This window comes from Plecotus auritus (assembly GCF_963455305.1).
Source record: "Plecotus auritus genome assembly, chromosome: 10".
In the NCBI taxonomy this organism is placed as follows: Eukaryota; Metazoa; Chordata; class Mammalia; order Chiroptera; family Vespertilionidae; genus Plecotus; species Plecotus auritus.
In genome coordinates, this window is record NC_137785.1 from 50,746,933 (window position 1) to 50,765,006 (window position 18,074).

Genomic DNA, 18,074 nt, shown 5'->3' on the forward strand with positions numbered 1-18,074 from the left:
TTTCTGTTGAGACAAAACAATCATATTACAGCTTTCAAGAGCCCCACTCTTCACTCCTTCCCCCCACAGAGAATCTAGTTATTCTTTCAAGTCAGTCTTCCAGTAACTTGAAGCTAAATTTTATACTGGGCTATGTTTTTTAAATCAATCTAAGTCAAATACTCTGTATTTTTTGCTTATTTCTTCTAGCACATGAGCTTTTAACCTGGGCCATTTCATTTTGTTTAATATCTTTTTAAAGTATTATCTTTATTGTTGAGAGTATTACAGATGTCCCCATTTTTTCCCTTTTGCCCCCCTCTACCTGGCTCCCACGCCACCCCAGGCCATCATCCCACTATTGTCTGTGTCCATGGGCTATGCAAATATGCATATACATTATTTGGTTAATCTCTCCCCACCCCACCCACGCCCTCTTTATGCCACCTGTCAGTCTGTGCCATGCTTCCATGTATCTGGAGCCTCCCAAGGTAGTTTTGAAACAGGTGATCCAGGAACCTACTATTAAAAACTCTAACTTAAGAGAACGTCAGTTTTCTGAGCTGTATTCAGACACCAAATTCACCAGTTCCTTAGATAGCTGTTAGTTTTAAGACCCTGCCAAACAGATATTGTAGAAGAGCCTTCTAAGTCATAGACTCTGGGATGACTCTGGCTCACTCAGTTTCCACTGCGTACCTGAGCACAGCAAGGTCTGAAAGGGTGGATTCCACCAAGGGCTAAGGCTCTGTTGCCAGTCTGCATGGGTGTACACACCTACCAGTTTGTTCATTTGTGTTTGTTTGTTCATCTAACACACATTTATTCATTGAACATGTGTTTTGTGTCAGATACTATGCTGAGTTATAATATAGAATGTCCTCTTCACATTAATAAACAAAGAAAAAGCAACAAAACCACCAACCAAACAAAACCACAGGTAGCCACCAGGCATGCGTAGACTTCATCCTATCATGGGCATAACAGTGCCCCTCTGACTGCTCTTTGAGGTGGCTCCACATTCTGAGTGTACTCCAGCTATCCCAATCCGGTCCTATCTATTATTTCCCTGCTGGCTCTTTCCTAGTTTCTTCTATCCAAATCTGTTGCCCAGGGCTCAGACTATTATTATTCAGCGTCTCTAATATAATTGAACAATGATGTATTCAGCGAGATACACCACCTTCTCCCCGCTTTACAGATGCAGAAACTTGGATGAAAAGAAGGTAGATATACCTTGACCAAAATACCGGTGATAATAAGTAGAAGAGAGGGGTTATGATGTGTGTCTCTCACTTGCCTCTCAGTTTATTTCCATTTGCCCATGCTGTTTTCAGATTGGCATGGTGCCTGGCACATTTTCACCTGACAGATGCTCTTGTGAAAAGAATGCATATAGATATGCTCCTGACAATACTAGGCAGTTTCATACTAGGACTTAATCCAAACAAATATTGATGGCTAAATTCAATATGAAATGCTTTCTTTTTGAGACCCACAGAAGGAAATGTGGGTGATTAGAATCCAGAAAACTCAGGGTCATTTAAACAGAAGTAAATAAGTGTATTATGCCTCTATGTGATCGACCCCTGATTTACCCTCAAAACTAACCCTCCATGCTCAGTGACTTCCAGCCATAATAGCTTTCCTCCTGTTCTGAGAGCCTGTTATTTTTCAATTGACTATTTTGAGGCTCTGTCACTCTCTTTCTGAAACACTCTCGACCCAGTTCATCAGATGGCTCCTTCCTGTCATTCATGCCCCTACACCAATGTCACCTTCTCACTAGCATCTTCTCTGACTACTTTATCTAAATGACACCTCTCTCCCAATTGCCTGGTATTGATTCACCCTTGGCCAGCTTCTTCACAGAACTTTTGAACACCTAAAGCAGTGATTTTCAACCTTTTTCATCTCATGGAACACATATACTAATTACTAACATTCTGGGGCACACCAAAAAATACATTATAACTTTTGCTGATCTGACAAAAAAAATAGGTATAATTTTGATTCATCACACTGGACAGCTATTGTTTTGTTAGCTGTTGTCATTTTTATTTGATAATCTAAGGGAAAAGAGGTCAGTGCCCCTGATAAAATAGTCAGGTATTGCATGTTTTCAAAAATTCTCGTGGGACATCAGTTGAAAATTGCTGATCTACAGTAATTTTTATTATTTATTTGTTTATTATTGTTTCCCTCACTAGATTCAGCAGGGACAGTTTTTAAAACTTGCTTGCAAGTATAACCCTACAATAAAAACAGAAGTTGTCATACAATAAGTACTCAGTAACTATGTAGATGAATGCAGTCGTGAATGTTAAGGTGATATATGGAAAAACAAACTCAGTGTGATCAGAGACAGAGTAAGGTAACAAGGATCACTCTGCATTTTGGGAAGTTGTATGCATGCTTCATTGAGGAAGTTCTGAGGTCTTCTTAAGATAAATAAGAGTTGCATAATAAATTTCAAATCCCCCTTTGGCTTAATTTTAGAATTACCTGTTTTCCTATATTCTAAAATTAAACTGACTAATTTAACTTGAAAGGTTTTGCAAGAATATTCCTCCAACTTGTTTCTAATGGACTTTTCATACACATTAAAATGTGTCCATTGTTAAGCTAACACTTTTATTATTAAATCTTTTAAATCTGATTCTGAAAGTCATTATCAGTTGTTATCATCTCCTCTGAGAGCTATTTATTATTGATTCCTTCATCACTCCCAATCATCTATAGCAGCTACAAATGATACATGATAGAGGGAGATCTAGCCACATTTTCTCTTCAATTTCATGAGAGTCAAGAAGAAAAGTCAGACTCTTTAACACAAAATTTCACTTTTCCTTTTTTCTTTTATTTTTCTTCCTTTTTTTGTACATTATCACTGAAATTATTTTTATTATCGATAGCATCAAGATTTCTGTAGCTCTTCCTTTGCAAAGTCTTGGCTTGAGCTTTGGGGTATTTTTAAGCTTCCAAAGGTGATTCATTGTAGAGCACAGTGTATAAAACTAGTTAATGATATTAGGGCTTGCTTATTCAATACTTAATTTAGTTTTCTCACTTTATAACCAGGAAATATCTGTTTTAGAAACATTTGCCTTTCAATAGTGAGATATACCTCTCCATTTGGGTTTTTCTACATATAGTCTGGTAGCAGCTCTTTCTAAATTTAGAAAATCAATGCATTATTCTTTGGAAAATTCTCCATAGAGCTCTAGGGCTTTTGTTGAATTGATTGGATTAATGTCAGAGAAAGAGAATATGAAAGTCTATACATGGGGTAGAGATGATTGGAAACAATACAGATTTTCCTTTTTTATAATCCTCCTTTCAATTTTAAATTTAATCACCCATTTGACATGTTACCTGGGGTTCTTTCTTAATCTCTCTAAACCACCATTCCTTCATCTCATACTGTGAAAATACTTCACAGGATTATTGGGAGAATGAAATGGGACAAGTAAACATTACATGTGCTAAGAACATTTGTTTTTTCTTTTTGGAAAGGATGATGTTGATGGTGAGGTTTTCATTAAAAGAAATGCATACATATATAAATACCCCATAATACACACACACACACACACACACACACACACACAAATACACTCACACTTGCATAAGTGCACACACAAAACAATTGTAATTTGGATAACAATAAGATTTTTTTAAAATTTTATTGGCATGACATTGGTTAATAAAATTATATAGGTTTCGAGTCTACAATTTTATAATGCATCATCTGCATATTATATTGTATGTTCCCCACCCACCCCAAGTCAAGACTCCTTCCATCACCATTTATCTTCCCTTTGCTCTCTTCTACCTCTCTTTCCCCCTTTCCCTTAGGTAAGCACCATACTATTGCCTGTGTCGATGAGTTTGTTGTTTTTGCTGAATCCCTTCATCTTTTTCACCCAGCCCAAATCCCCACCCCTCTGACAGCTGTCAGTCTGTACTCTGTATCTATGAGTCTGTTTCTATTTTGTTTGTTTATTTTGTTCATTAGATCCCACATAGAAATGAAATCATTTGGTATTTGTCTTTCTCTGACTGGCTTATTACACTTAACATAATACTCTCTAGGTCCTTCTATGCTATCACAGAAGATAAGGTTTTCTTCTTTTTTACAGCCGAGTAATATTCCTTGGTGTAAATGTTCCACAGCTTTTTTTATCCACTTATCTACTGATGAACAATTGGGCTGCTTCCAAATATTGGCTACTATAAATAATACTTCAGTGAACATGGAGTTGGATATATTCTTCTGAATTAGTGTTTCATGTTACCTCAGATATATTCCCAAACGTAGAATTGCTGGATCATAAGGCAGTTCTGTTTTCCATACTGTTTAGGAAACTCCATACTGTTTTCCACAGTGGCTGAACCAATCTGCATTCCCACTAACAGTGAACAGGGATTCTGAACCTTTTCTCCACATCCTCATCAACACTTGTGGTTTGTGGATTTATTGATGTTAGCCATTCTGACAGCTGTGGGGTGATATCTCATTGTAGTTTTAATTTGAATTTCTCTGATAATTAGTGATGTTGATTATCTTTTCTTATGTCTATTGACCACTGTATGTCCTCTTTGGAGATGTGTCTATTCTGGTCATTTGCCCATTTTTTTAAATTGAATTGTTTCCAATTATTTCTTAACTGTATTGATTAGACTTTCATCAGTCTTTCTCTTTTTAATGATTTAATCTTATCATGTAACATTCAGGGGTCAGGCACTTCTATTTTTCAAGGAGAGGTGGTCAACATTATAGTATTGTTAAACTAGAGGCCCAGTGCATGAAATTTGTGCATCAGGGGTTGGGGGGTTGTCCCTCAGCCCAGCCTGCACCCTCTCCAATCTGGGACCCCTCGAGGGATGTCTGACTGCCCTACCAGGATCCGGCCTAAACGGGCAGTCGGACATCCCTCTCACAGTCCAGGACTGCTGGCTCCCAACTGCTCGCCTGCCTGCCTTCCTGATTGCCCCTAACTGCTTCTGCCTGCCAGCCTGATCACCCCCTAACCACTCCCCTGCCATCCTGATTGATGCCTAACTGCTCCCCTGCCAACCTGTTTTTCCCTAACTGCCCTCCCCTGCAGGCCTGGTTACCCTTAACTGCCCTCCCCTACTGGCCTGGTCACCCCTAACTGCCCTCCCTGAAGGCCTGGGTCTCCCCCAACTGCCCTTTCCTGCAGGTCCAGTCGCCCCAACTTCCCTCCTCTGCCAGCCTGGTCCCTGCCAACTGCCCTCCCCTGCAGGCTTGATCACCCACAACTGCCCTTCCTTGCAGGCCTGGTCCCTCCCAACTGCCCTCCCCTGCTGGCCTGGTCACCCACAACTGCCCTCCCTTGCAGGCCTGGTCCCTCCCAGCTGCCCTCCCCTGCTGGCCATCTTGTTGCAGCCATCTTGTGTCCACATGGGTGCAGCCAAATTTGCATATTACTCTTTTATTAGATAGGATAGAGGCCTGGTGCACTAGTGGGGGTGGGGGCCAGCAGGTTTGCCCTGAAGGGTGTCCTGGATCAGGGTGGGGGTTCTCTTTGGGTGTGGGACATGGGGCAGCCTGGGCGAGGGGCCTGTGGTGGTTTGCAGGCTGGCCACACCCCCTGGAGACCCAAGTGGAGGCCCTGGTATCTGGGATTTATTTATCTTCTATAATTGAAACTTTGTAGAGGAGGCCAAGGCAGGCCAGGGCTGCGAAAGCTTGGCTTCCTCCATTGCTGTGGGCAACCCAAGCCTCCTGCTCTCTCCAGCTCTGTGGTTCCAGCCATTTTTGGGGGATTTATTTATCTTCTATCATTGAAACTTTGTAGCCTTGAGTGGAGGCCTGGGCTGGCCAGGGTGTGCAGAAAACTTGGCTTCCTCCATTGCCGGGGAAACCCAAGCCTCCTGCTCGCTCCGTGGCTGTAGCCATCTTGGTTTGGTTACTTTGCATACTCGCTCCTGATTGGCTGGTGGGCATGGCTTGTGGGTGTAGCAGAGTGATTGTTAATTTGCATATTACTCTTTTGATAGGATGTTTGGAGTATGTTGTTTAAGTGAATGTATTACCTGTAGAGACCTATGGGGCCATGCCGCACACCACTGTAAGTGGCGAGCAGTATTCTTCTGCAGAGACCTGAGAGAGAAAGAACTAAATATGGGTTTCAAGAGGATGGTTTCAAAGTCAAGGAGGAGTTGTTTGCTTTAGGAAAAGACTATGGTTGTAAGCAGAGACTAGAATTAGAAGAGAACATGTATTTGAGTAAACAATGTTGGAATTTGAAAATACTCATTTTTACCTTGTCTTTAAAAGTGCTTCTGGTCTGAGGCCTGAGATGTCAAAGTCATGCAAAGTGAAATTATTAAGCAGATGAAATGATTTCAAGTAGATTTTCATCAGCAGCTGACATTGTTCTCTGGATATAATATTCTGAAAGTGAAGGTTAACACATAATATCTTATGACCATGATCTGCAAGGCATAAGGCTGCTGTCTTGTGCATGAAAGGCTGGATAGAAAAGGACATATTGTGATTCCTATCTGATAGCTAGGGAAATGAGAATGATAAAATGGACATTCTCATTAGAAGGAAAACATAGGTTTGACTTAGAGGTGTTCATTGTTCTCTGCAAACCCAAAGAAGAGAGATAAAGACATAGGAGAAGGAGAACAGTTAGTCTGATTGACCATTAGGCTCACTTGAGATCACCTTACAAAGATACAAACCATATTGGAGCTTGGGTTTACCTCATCTATGCAATTTAGCTGTTACACTGGCCATTTGCATAGGTCCCTGTGTTTATTTTCATTGTATTTCACATATCCATCATTATAAATCTAGTGCAATATTATAAGTTGAGTGTCTTTTATTATTTAATGACACATACTATAATGCATTAAAACATTGATTTTATTTAACCATCACTAAATACTTTTATGAAAATTATTATTTTAATAATTTAAACATAAATTACCTGTGTAGCATTTCTAGGTTCACAAATCTTGTAAAGTGGTCAAACTTTTCAGCATTAATCAAATGAAGGTGGAAACATAGCAATAAGATGCTGAAGAAAAGTCTTTGATGTAAAATATGATGTTGATATCCTCAATTTAATATTCATTAATTCAAAATATTTTGTTTTAATCTATCTGGGTATAGAGTTTATGATTTATAAGGGAATATGAACTTTCAATAGAATTTGAAAATATAATTATCAAATTTTTATTTGAGGAGTGCAAAACATCAGTATAGGTGATATTAGAAAACTAGTGTCCTAGTGCACGGATTTGTGCACATTGAAAGGAAATTAATTAGAATAAATATTTTAATATCACTATTCGCCCATTCTCCATAATAGAAGTGTCAACCAAATTCATGATCAACAATGATAGATCAAAATGCACACATACAATTGGTACCAGCCAGAGCTTTATATGTATCGCGCATGCGCAAGTTAACTTAGCCTTTTATATATGTGTAGATAAACTTGGTTAATTAGACCTGCTTACTGATTTAGCTAAACTTTTTCCAGCCCAATGAAGCACCCCAACTTCTCTTTCATGTAATTATCAGCAACACAGCAGTAAATGTCAACACGAAGCAGATTATTATTGTAAATCATGCAGGGAGAACAAAGGGTAAAATATTTAACTGCAGCAGTGTTTGACTATATTCTGTGCAGTGAGAAAACCTGAAGTCATTTTCAAGGTCCACCATTTCTTAGTTCTTTTCAGTGGGGTCAAGTTTCTAAGCTTTCTAAATCTAATGAAAAGAAAATAGGATTCTACTGAGTCTCCTATCTATCTACTCCAGGACTTCTGTGAGGATCAAATGAGATGAGGCATGGGAAAATGCTTCACAAACATTTGGTTGAACTGTAAAATGTTTGCACCTGACTATAAAGCAAGTCATGTTCTTTGGCTGAAGAAACTGCAAGGTGGCTAGTCGCTAGGGAGAGGAAGCCGGGCATTGCTATATGACGTCATTACCCGGCACCCACAGTGACCATTTCTGGGCTGTGCTTGGCTGTGGGTCGCATTTTATGCCATGGAGTCTTGCAGCATTGGCTGTGATTTGATGGGCTGTCGCTCCGGGGTGGTGGTGGGACCTGTGTCCCGCTTGGGGGAAGCCGAGTGTTGGTTTGTCGGCACCAGGTCTGAGGTGTTGTTTCTTTTTAAATGGCCAGTGCATGTCATGGCAGCTCCTACGTTGAGCGTCTGCCCACTGGTGGTCATTGCACATCATAGCTACTGGTCGGAGGGAATAATGGACACTTAGCCTTTTATATATATAGAAAACCCAGGCAAGTGATCTTATTTGACCTGGGAAGGGCACTTAGGGTCAACTCTGAAATATAAATAGGTATTTTCAAGAACTATGTGTGTAGGAGAGGAGAAATAGGGAAATGAGTTGAGTCAGAATTACTAAGGTTTCAAACCTTAGTCTAGGAAAATTAATTGTTGCTGTAGCAGGCTACCTAAAATAATACTAAAATAGCTGTTTCACAAAAAAATAATACAGAAAAGAATCTCAAAGAGTCCCATAAGTCATGGTGAGGAGTTTATATCTCATTTGAAGTTCAATAAAAAATCAATGAATAATATTAGAGAGGAGAGTGATATAATCAGAACTGAATTCAATAAATTCTATTCATGATCAATTGGCAGTCATTTCCTCTCTCTGTTTCCATTTCCTCATCTGTGAAATGAGAACATATGGTCATTTTTAATGGTTGCATTTTTTATAGTCTATTATGATATAGACTCTTCCGTGGCCACACACAATAAATCAGTCTATCATGAAACTGTGCATTTTATGAGTCATGAAGGAGATATGACATTTAAATTTTATTCAGACCTGGCCATTAACACGAAGTAGTGGAAAAAGGACAGAGCAGGAGTTGCAGTTTCCCATTCACTGGCTTGTGGGGAGCTTGGAAGTTATTCAACTTGCAAAGTCTAAATTTTTTTCATTTGTTAAGTGGAAGGATAATACCTCATTGGTAAATTTCTTCATTTAGGAAGTGGTCTCTCTTAATGGCTTTTAACTCATTCCCTTCTCTGAGACAAGTGAAAATATGATTTAATGCCCATAGGAATTTTTCTCCTTTAATCCATCTTTCTATAAATGACCATTATTTGTCTTGAGAGATTTCTGGTCACATCTTGACATAGGATCATATAAGAAAATAGGATTGAGTATTGTAAAGTTGTGAATGTAACTATTTGGGAATTAAAGATTAATCATGTAATTTATGTAAAAATATTTATTCAGCGCAATAAATATGCTACACATTGTATTAAGCACTGAGGATAAAAAGATTTATAAGGATTTTTAGTTCCTAAACTTCAGTAGCTCAACAGTCTGGAGTAAGAGCTTCACTTGAAAAAGATCCATAGAACAATTTAAAAATATTGAGCAGGGGGGCACAAGTAGACATGGAAGATGAGTAAACAAGGACTACTCCTAGCTAATGGTCAAGGGTAGGATGCTTGATCTAAGTAAAATCATTGAGATAGGTGGAAGCTCATAAGGAATTGAAAGGGGTACATAAGGAATTTAAGACTCAGGGAAAACTGATCAATAGAGAAAGGACTTTACTTCCTTTGGGTCACTGAGGATAAGTGCCAATGATTTTACTCTATATCCATCATTTCTAGAAAGGATAAAGCCATGTGATCTCAGATATGCTGTGTCAAGTCTCTGATTCTTTATCTATTAGATGGGATGCTAATATATAACTCTCACATTACTTCTGGAGGAATAAAATGAAACAGTTATATAAGTACTTACATAGCAACTCTGGATGAATCAAATCCAATATGGTGGGGGTGGTGAGGTTATGCTGCATTCATGGAGGATGGGGCACAGTTGGGGAGGGGGGGCATACAATCCCAGAGGTGTCCACAAAAATGTCAGTTTTACTTTCTAAAGTTTTGCTACATACAATTTAAAATGGAGGAATACTCTTATTAATACCATGTCATAACTTTGAACTACAGTAGTGATCTGTAAGTATTTTTATTCTCAAGCTAAGCTACAATTACCTATTTCAGTCTGAGAAATATCTAGCCATCATTTCCCTCCCTTGGAAACTGCTAAGATTAGTGTGATATGATAGGTACAGTATTTTTCATCCAGCCAAAAAGCCTTTGGTTCCATATATAGCTTAGTCATTAATTTGGCAGTTTTATTATATACACATCATTGACCTTATCTGAGCCTACAGTTTTCATACCAATAAAGTAGGTATAATAATACCAAATTTGCAAGGATGCTAGGATAATTAGAGTTAGCAAGGCAGTTGACACAAAATAGACTTCATATAAATTAAAAGTCTAACATTGCCAATAAAACAAAACAAAAATAATTGACTTGATTAAAAGTAATGTCCATAAATGCAGTTACCTGTTCATCTTAGTTATCACTATATTTTCAGTGCCTTACACATAGTCATGGCTCAATAAAAATTTGGAAAACAGATATCAATTTAATTAAATTATAAAAGTAAGAGTCAAGAAATTGATTTATTGAGGAAATTAAAAATACTTAATAATCAGAATATCTACATTTCTCTACTGTAGGCAAATCTATGGAAATGATGTCAAATCACATCAAATGAGTTAAATTAAAACTTTTTTTTTTCAAATTTTTATTAAGGTATTATATGTGTACATATCTTACCATTGCCCCCCACCCCCACCCCACTCCCATACATGCCCTCACCCCCCCATGTTTTGCATCCGTTGGTTACTCTTATATGCATGCATACAATTCCTTCAGTTGATCTCTTTTTTCCCCCACCTCTCTCTAACCTTACCGCTGTAATTTGACAGTCTGTTTGATGCTTTACTGCCTCTGTAACTATCTTTTTGTTCATCAGTTTATAATGTTTTTCATTATCCCCAAATGAGTGGGATCATGTGGTATTTTTCTTTCATTGACAAACTTTAAACAGATTTAGGGAACAGTTGGTAGTGCTAAAGTACTAATATATTGAATATTGGTAACAGCTAGAGATCTTTAGATTTAAAAATATTTTAAAAATCAAAGTTTTATGTTTTCTTTGCAATTGCAGGGAACTAAATTATATAAAACTAGTGAGAAATCAAAAGGGATCCACCCACCAACAAAAGAGTATTGAATCTTGATGACCTCTGGCTAACACAAAAGCACTACACCTCCTGTTGACAAAACATTGTCACTTAATCAGGACTTTATTGAAATACAGGCAAAGCTGCCATTCAGAAGAAGGAAAAATAATGTGAAAAGTTTTACACTGTTTACCCAATGTCATTCTGTCTGCCTATCAATCTCCTTCCAATCATTTTAGCAAACGCAAAAAAATACCTTATACTACTTTTTTTAGAGTTAAGGAGTATATCATCAAACTCAATAAATATTGTTGAAATCATAATTAATAGAATAGTTATTTAATTGTCATTTTTCCTAGTAGCATTGGCATTGATAACAGATACCATAATACAGTAATGATCTCTTTTGTCCTTTTACCATAGTTCACGTTACTTATTTATTGAGTCTTAGCTTCCTAGTTTCCCATATACAATGTCCTTTCCCTTTTCTGATTGTCCCTTGGCGGTTTATCTTTATGGTATACTTTGTTTGGAAGCTATATACTGTTAGACCACGTACCTAAGTCAGCACACCTCCTTTTTGAACAATCCATCTTCACAGTCATGTCAGGGAATGTGCTATTTCCTGCCTCTAAGTCCTGCTGGAGCAGTTCTAACCAAGAGTGATTTGTGCTGTGAAAGCCCACAGAGAAGATTTATAGGACCTCCTTCACCAGTGAACTGTGTCAGGGCTAGTGATGTGCACTGAACCCTGAGTACTGGGAAGAATGTCATTCAGGAGTCACTGCGCCCACTCTCACTCCTGGTCTCACCCATAGGTAGCTGTGGGCTAGTCCCGCCACCTGTACTCATTAGGGATCACTTAATGAATTTTCAGGGCTCAAGAATTCATTAAATGTGCCTCAAAGGTCAATAGGTAGGGTGTCTCAGATACTTAAACATAGAGTTATGGGTCCACATGCCTGCCTAAACTGAACCATTTTGATTTTTCTGAACTTTATACACTTGTAATTGACATAGAATTTTATTTGAACAAAGAATTGATCAACTTTAATATTCTCAGACCTAAAATAGGGCAGAAAATCCCAGGTTCCTAGATCCCACAGTGCTCTTAGATATAATTTAACAACTGAGTGCAAATTATGATGTACTGTGGGTTCAAAGCTTTCATCTTGCTGCTGATTTTAGGGAGTGCTATGTTGAAGATATCGAGTTATTGTGTGACAAGTCATTCATGGAACCTCGATAGGAGGGGGGCGTTATATTTGCTGATACTACTATTAGATCAGCATTCCCATTTTTATTTTTGTTTGTTCATTTTAGATCACAAGTGTGAATCTCTAAGCAAGAAATCATTTTTTCCAATAACTAATAATGACTAGATAAGATTAGGGATAATTTTGAGAATCATAATACAATAATTTTACTTCCCTAGACGATTATAAATAATTGATATTTTATGATATTAACAGCAAACACAGACTCCTTATTTATGCACTACTTAAGAAAAACTCGAAATGCTTTCATTCACATTATTATTAGATTTTCAAGAGGGGCAAAATGAACAAATTAGGAGAGAAAGAAGGGACGTTCCTTGTTTCATCTTCCAAACAATGTACAGGGTCAACACACATTGTGCACTGAATGAAAACAGAAAACTCATGGAGAACAGGATTTTTGCAGCTCATTCGTAAGCACTAACCACATTCTCTCACCAACTCCTCACCAGTGACTGATGGGAGTAAGAGGATAAAGCCCGGCTTTCTTGCTCTTTTGGTGGGATAATTCTGAGGCCCAGTCTCTACTATTTTTCAGGGTTTTCCAACAGGCTTGAGCCCTATTTGCTCATAATAGCAACCATAAGCACATTTAATCCATTTACTTCCCTTTTCTTCATCATTCCCCTACTTCTTACTGATGTTCTCTGTGTTCCCTTCCCAATTAACTACTTGCACGTTAATACTGACCCCAGAGTCTTGTTTCTAAAGCACTCCGAATTTAAGATGTCCAGTTGCTAAATGATGCACTTGCCTTTCCCGTCCTGTTTCCTTTAACTCTCAAGCCCATGGTTGGTCAACTGTGCAAGCTGTGGTCCCTATATGGAGACTACAGATAGTCTTTGATTGTATTTACATCTTTTTAGACAAGGTGAAATTTTCCTGACGTTGTGGTTTTAATTTTAAATTTATTTTTACAAATTAACACTCTTTTACAAAGTGTTAGGATGAAAACACACATGGGCTTATTTAAAAAATTGGATGTGGCAGCATTCACAAGTGGGCTCTGCACTACTGCCTCTTGCATTAATTAAGAGAAAGGGGAGGTCTCTGTGACCATCCGGAGTATCCTGTCTGTTATCACACCGCAGGCCTAATTTCCATTTTTGGAGCCTGATTGTGAGGGCCTTCTCAAAGAACTGGGTCTTGCAGGGAGAATGAGTTACTTTGTGAGGAAACTTACAATAGAAAACCCAGGGAATTTGTAATTGGCCAACTAGCATGTGTAGTGAGCCCTGTCCTTAAAGAGTGAGATTTGAAGTAAACTGGGCTCACGGGAGGCTTGGTTTGAACCAAGAGCAGCTATAGATGTAAAATTTAAGGGATGAATTAAGTTACAATAATTACAAACCGCACTAATACATAGAAATATTTTCCTAACCCAAAGAACCTCCTTAACCATGTGGGATTAAGTGAAGATAATTATTTTTCCATATTAAACATTATATAACAATACTGAAAAGTTTTAGAAGTCTAAAAAACATATAACACATGATTCCATTACTCATTTGTATAAAATAAGAGAAAATAATATAAAATACTAGTACCAGACTTTAGGTTTATTTGTGGGTCAGTTAAAATTGACACCCAAACAGTTCATATTATATGCTATGTATCAGGTGTCCTCAAACTTTTTAAACAGGGGACCAGTTCACTGTCCCTCAGACCATTGGGGAGCCGGAATATAGTTTTAAAAAAAAAAAACTATGAACAAATTCCTATGCACACTGCGGGCCCAGGACAAGTCAGCTGCTAAGCAGGACAGGAAGCGGCACCCGGCGGGCCGGATAAATGTCCTCGGCGGGCCGCATGTGGCCCGCGGGCCGTAGTTTGAGGACACCTGCTATGAATTGTAATCTATTTATTTTTAATTAACATTAATTTTATGGGTTTTTAAAAATATATCTTTATTGATTTCAGAGAGGAAGGAAGAGGGAGAGGGAGATAGAAAAATCAATGATGGGAGAGAATCATTGTTTGGCTGCCTCCTGCACACCCCTCACTGGGGATCAAGCCCACAATCTGGGCATGTGCCCTGATCAGGAATCGAACCATGACCTCCTGGTTCATAGGTCAACGCTCAACCACTGAGCCACACTCTCTGGGCTAATTTTGTGGTTTTCATTGTTGATACTTAATGTTAGAATGCTATGAAAATTTTATATGGACCCCTGACACATAGGTGAAAAACATGTCTTAGGTAACTGAGGAAAGGCTAAACAAACAAACAAAAAAATGTAATCCTTGCATCTTAGTCCTCCTTTCCTGTTATCTATCTGTGAATCATCAGGCTCCTGATAGCTTAGAATTCAAATGTGGGGCCCATTCATGTCTCACAGGTTAATGGTGGATAGTGTCTAAAATAGCCTGTAGTCCACATGCAGTGTCAAAGGAATGTGTGCAATAATTAGACCAATCTCAGGTTTTCTGTTCCTATTGCTCTTCCCTTAGTTCAGTTCTCCTTAGAGCTCCTTCTTCCTTCACTGTCAATAGCACAGTCTTCTCTTTTTCATCTTCAGCACATAACCCAGAGAAAGTAGAAAATGTAAATGATTTTTTAGCAGAAAGTAAAGCATTACATAGTTTTTGAGTCCAATGAGCCCATGCAGGATTAATGCCTAGCTCTGTTTGTCTCAGCTATATGAAATTGAGAAGTAGCTTAACTACCCATGCCTTCAGTTTTTGTCCCTATAAAATGGGGACGCTCATACCTAATTGGCAAGGCTTTCTCAGGATTCATGATGACATTCATTACATTCCTAGCAGAGAGCTTCTGAGAGAATATTCTGACTGATGGAGTCCTCCCTTCTTTTGCGGGCAAGTTGGCATTTAATTGAGGGCAAACATTTTTATGGTAATAATTCCCAAACTAATTCAAAGGTCTGTCTGACTTGTCTATCTCGGGCAAGAGAGAACAGCAGGCTGTACAGTCACTTCCTAGAACAAACCTATGATCCCTGCTTTTGCAGATGCAGAACTGGGGACTAACTTTGTCTGTGTCATAACTGCAGATTAAAAAATGGCCATGCTAGAAAGGTAAAAACTGTCCAAAATAACACATTCTGGAGAATTTTTATAGCAAGAAAAAGTGAAGTCTTTTATTAAATCCATTGTATTAATTATCATAAAAATGTCTAAATACAACCCATTTGATTCCTGAAGCTCTGAGAAGTGATGTTTTTCTTCTCTGATTTCAAGTCTTCTGTCATTCTTATATGAAATCAGATGAATCACAGCATCTGAAAAGATGAAGTGGCTGTGACTTTCTCTGAGGAAGACTGATGATAAAAATTGTCCCGGACAAAAATACCAGTTATAATCACTAGCCAACTGGTAAGGGGGAGGAAGTGCTATTCATCTCTAATTCCAACTGTTAATTACCTAAAAATATATACATTTCTTACTTATATTTTTGGCATATTATGATTTAATCAAAACATGGTCTGTCGTACGTTTAAGAAAAGCTTATTCAATTTGTAGGGGATTTTTTAACAGTGCAATGTGCCTGAAGATTTAGTGCAGTCCCTGGAGTTTCTCCCCTCTGCTCTCTTTTAGGGCTGAGGTTTGCAGGGAGAAAAAACCCACAAACTACTCCCACCCTCAGGGGGAGAAGAGAGAGCAGTCATGTTACCTGCATTGCACAGTACATAATCCTGTCTGCCAGCTGCTTCCAGGGTTCTGTTCTAGGATCATATGCATCAGAGCTCTCCCTCACCAAGGGCCCATCATGCCCACCTGTGGTGTACAGCTGTCCCTGAGGACCCCAGCCCCTGAAAGGCAGAGCACAGTGTCCCAGCTCCAGGCAGACTGTAGTGGCCAGACACCAGGAAGCCTGGCATCCAGTCCTGAACAGCCGTCACCAGCAGGGGATGTGGTGAGTGCTGTTTTTGTTCCCTTGGACCTCCGTGTCCCCATCGGGAAAACAAATATAAAGATACCCTGTCGCCTCATATGATTGTCAACATGTAAACAGCAAAATAAAAAAGAATACTTTAAAAAATAGAAAAGAGTAACAGGGGAATACAACATTTAGGGTTGTTACTATGCTGATATCCTAAGTGAGGAGCCGGGTGACAGAATGCTATTCATATTTCCAACCTGTTTTACAATTTACGTGATGACATCTGTGCTTTCCAGAGACATTCTGTTAGGTTGGGCAGAGGAGGCAATTACAGGTGTGTGGAGGTAATATCCAGCATCCTCCAAGGTGCTCTGGCTTGCCAGTGGAGTGTATTCTTTCACACTTCATGCCCTAGCTCAGTAGCAACTTCACCTGGAAGGCTTTGCCACACGCAGTTTCAGTCAGATAGTAGAAATCCCACATCATTTCCTAGCTAGCAGAACCATGTTTAGATTTCAACTGAGCCAAGGTCAGGTATAAGCATCATAACCTTGTGAGAACTACTGAAATTCTCTATGATTCAGGTTATTTGTCTGTGAAATGGGAATAATAAAACTTTTTTGGTAATGTGAACCTATTTAGTTAAAATAATCATGCAATATTTGGGAATCTATTTTCCCCCAGATATTTTTAATAAGCACAAAGACATACATCCCACCCCTCCCAAAATGTTCAAATAATGACTGTTTTTCATTCTTTGGTCAATGTGACAAATGTTTATTGAATGCTTATGATATGTCAAGCATGCTTCTAGGTACTGAGGTGTCACTTTTAAAGAAACACACAGGTCCTCACTCTCTTGAAGCTTATTGTTTAGTGGTTGAGAGAGATAGCAAATGAGAACATACACAAGTAAGGTGTTAGAGGAATCTATTATTATTTGACTAGAGGCCTGATGCATGAAGATTCTTACAAGAACGGGCCTTCCTTCCCCTGGCTGCCGGCACCACCTTTGCTCTGGCCAGAGCCGCCTTTTCGCTCTGGCCCGGAGCCACCTTTCTGCCTTCCCACGCTGCCCAGAGGCCTGGAGCGGCTGGAGCTGTGCGGAACACCTGCGTTGTCAAACACCTGCGTCATCGCCATGGCGACGATGCAAACATCCCACCCTGCCACTCAGCACTTGTGTATGCAAATTAACCTGCCATCTTTGTTAAGTTAATTTGCATACTCCTGATTAGCTGGTGGGCGTCGGGAAGGTACAGTCAATTTGTATCATACTCTTTTATTAGTGTAGCTTAGCTGGTTTCTAATTATTTTTAATTTTAGAAGAGGGTTGTATTGAGGCAAAGTGACAGTCCTGGTTGCATGTGCATGTGTCTGCTCCTCCCATCCATGCCAGATTCCTTCACAAACGCAGTCCTGACTTTGACGCTTGTGTTATATCTCACAACTTCAGGGGCTCTCCAACAGGCCACTATGATTTGACTCTTGTGAACAGCTGTTGATGGAGAGAGGAAGCACCACGCTGAATCATAAGTGGAGAGAAAACAATCTTCTTGTTACAACAGACAGTTGCTCTGTAGTTCCAAAAACAAAGTGTACATATAATTATGAGAAATATATATATATTTTGCATAATAATCTGACCACTCAGTATATATCCTATATAATAAAAGGCTAATATACAAATTGTCCCCTCGACCAGGAGTTTGACCAGCAGGCAGGCCGGACAACCGCCCATGTCCCCTCCCCCTGGCCAGGCTTGCTGGACCCCATCCATGCACAAATTCATGCACTGGGTCTCATATATATATATATATATATATATATATATATATATATATATATACACACACACACATACACATATACACACACACTGAGTGACC

General features: G+C 38.9%; 1 pseudogene across 1 annotated transcript in view; it reads right to left on the bottom strand.

Annotated features, from left to right (window-relative positions):
• Positions 1-17,328, bottom strand: part of LOC308236019 (ubiquitin-conjugating enzyme E2 D3-like) — a 56,100-nt pseudogene extending 38,772 nt beyond the window's left edge. The window contains exon 1 of the transcript in view: positions 17,298-17,328. The product of the transcript in view is annotated as a ubiquitin-conjugating enzyme E2 D3-like (transcript). The remainder of the gene's footprint in view (positions 1-17,297) is intronic.
• Between the last annotated feature and the right edge of the window lie 746 nt (positions 17,329-18,074).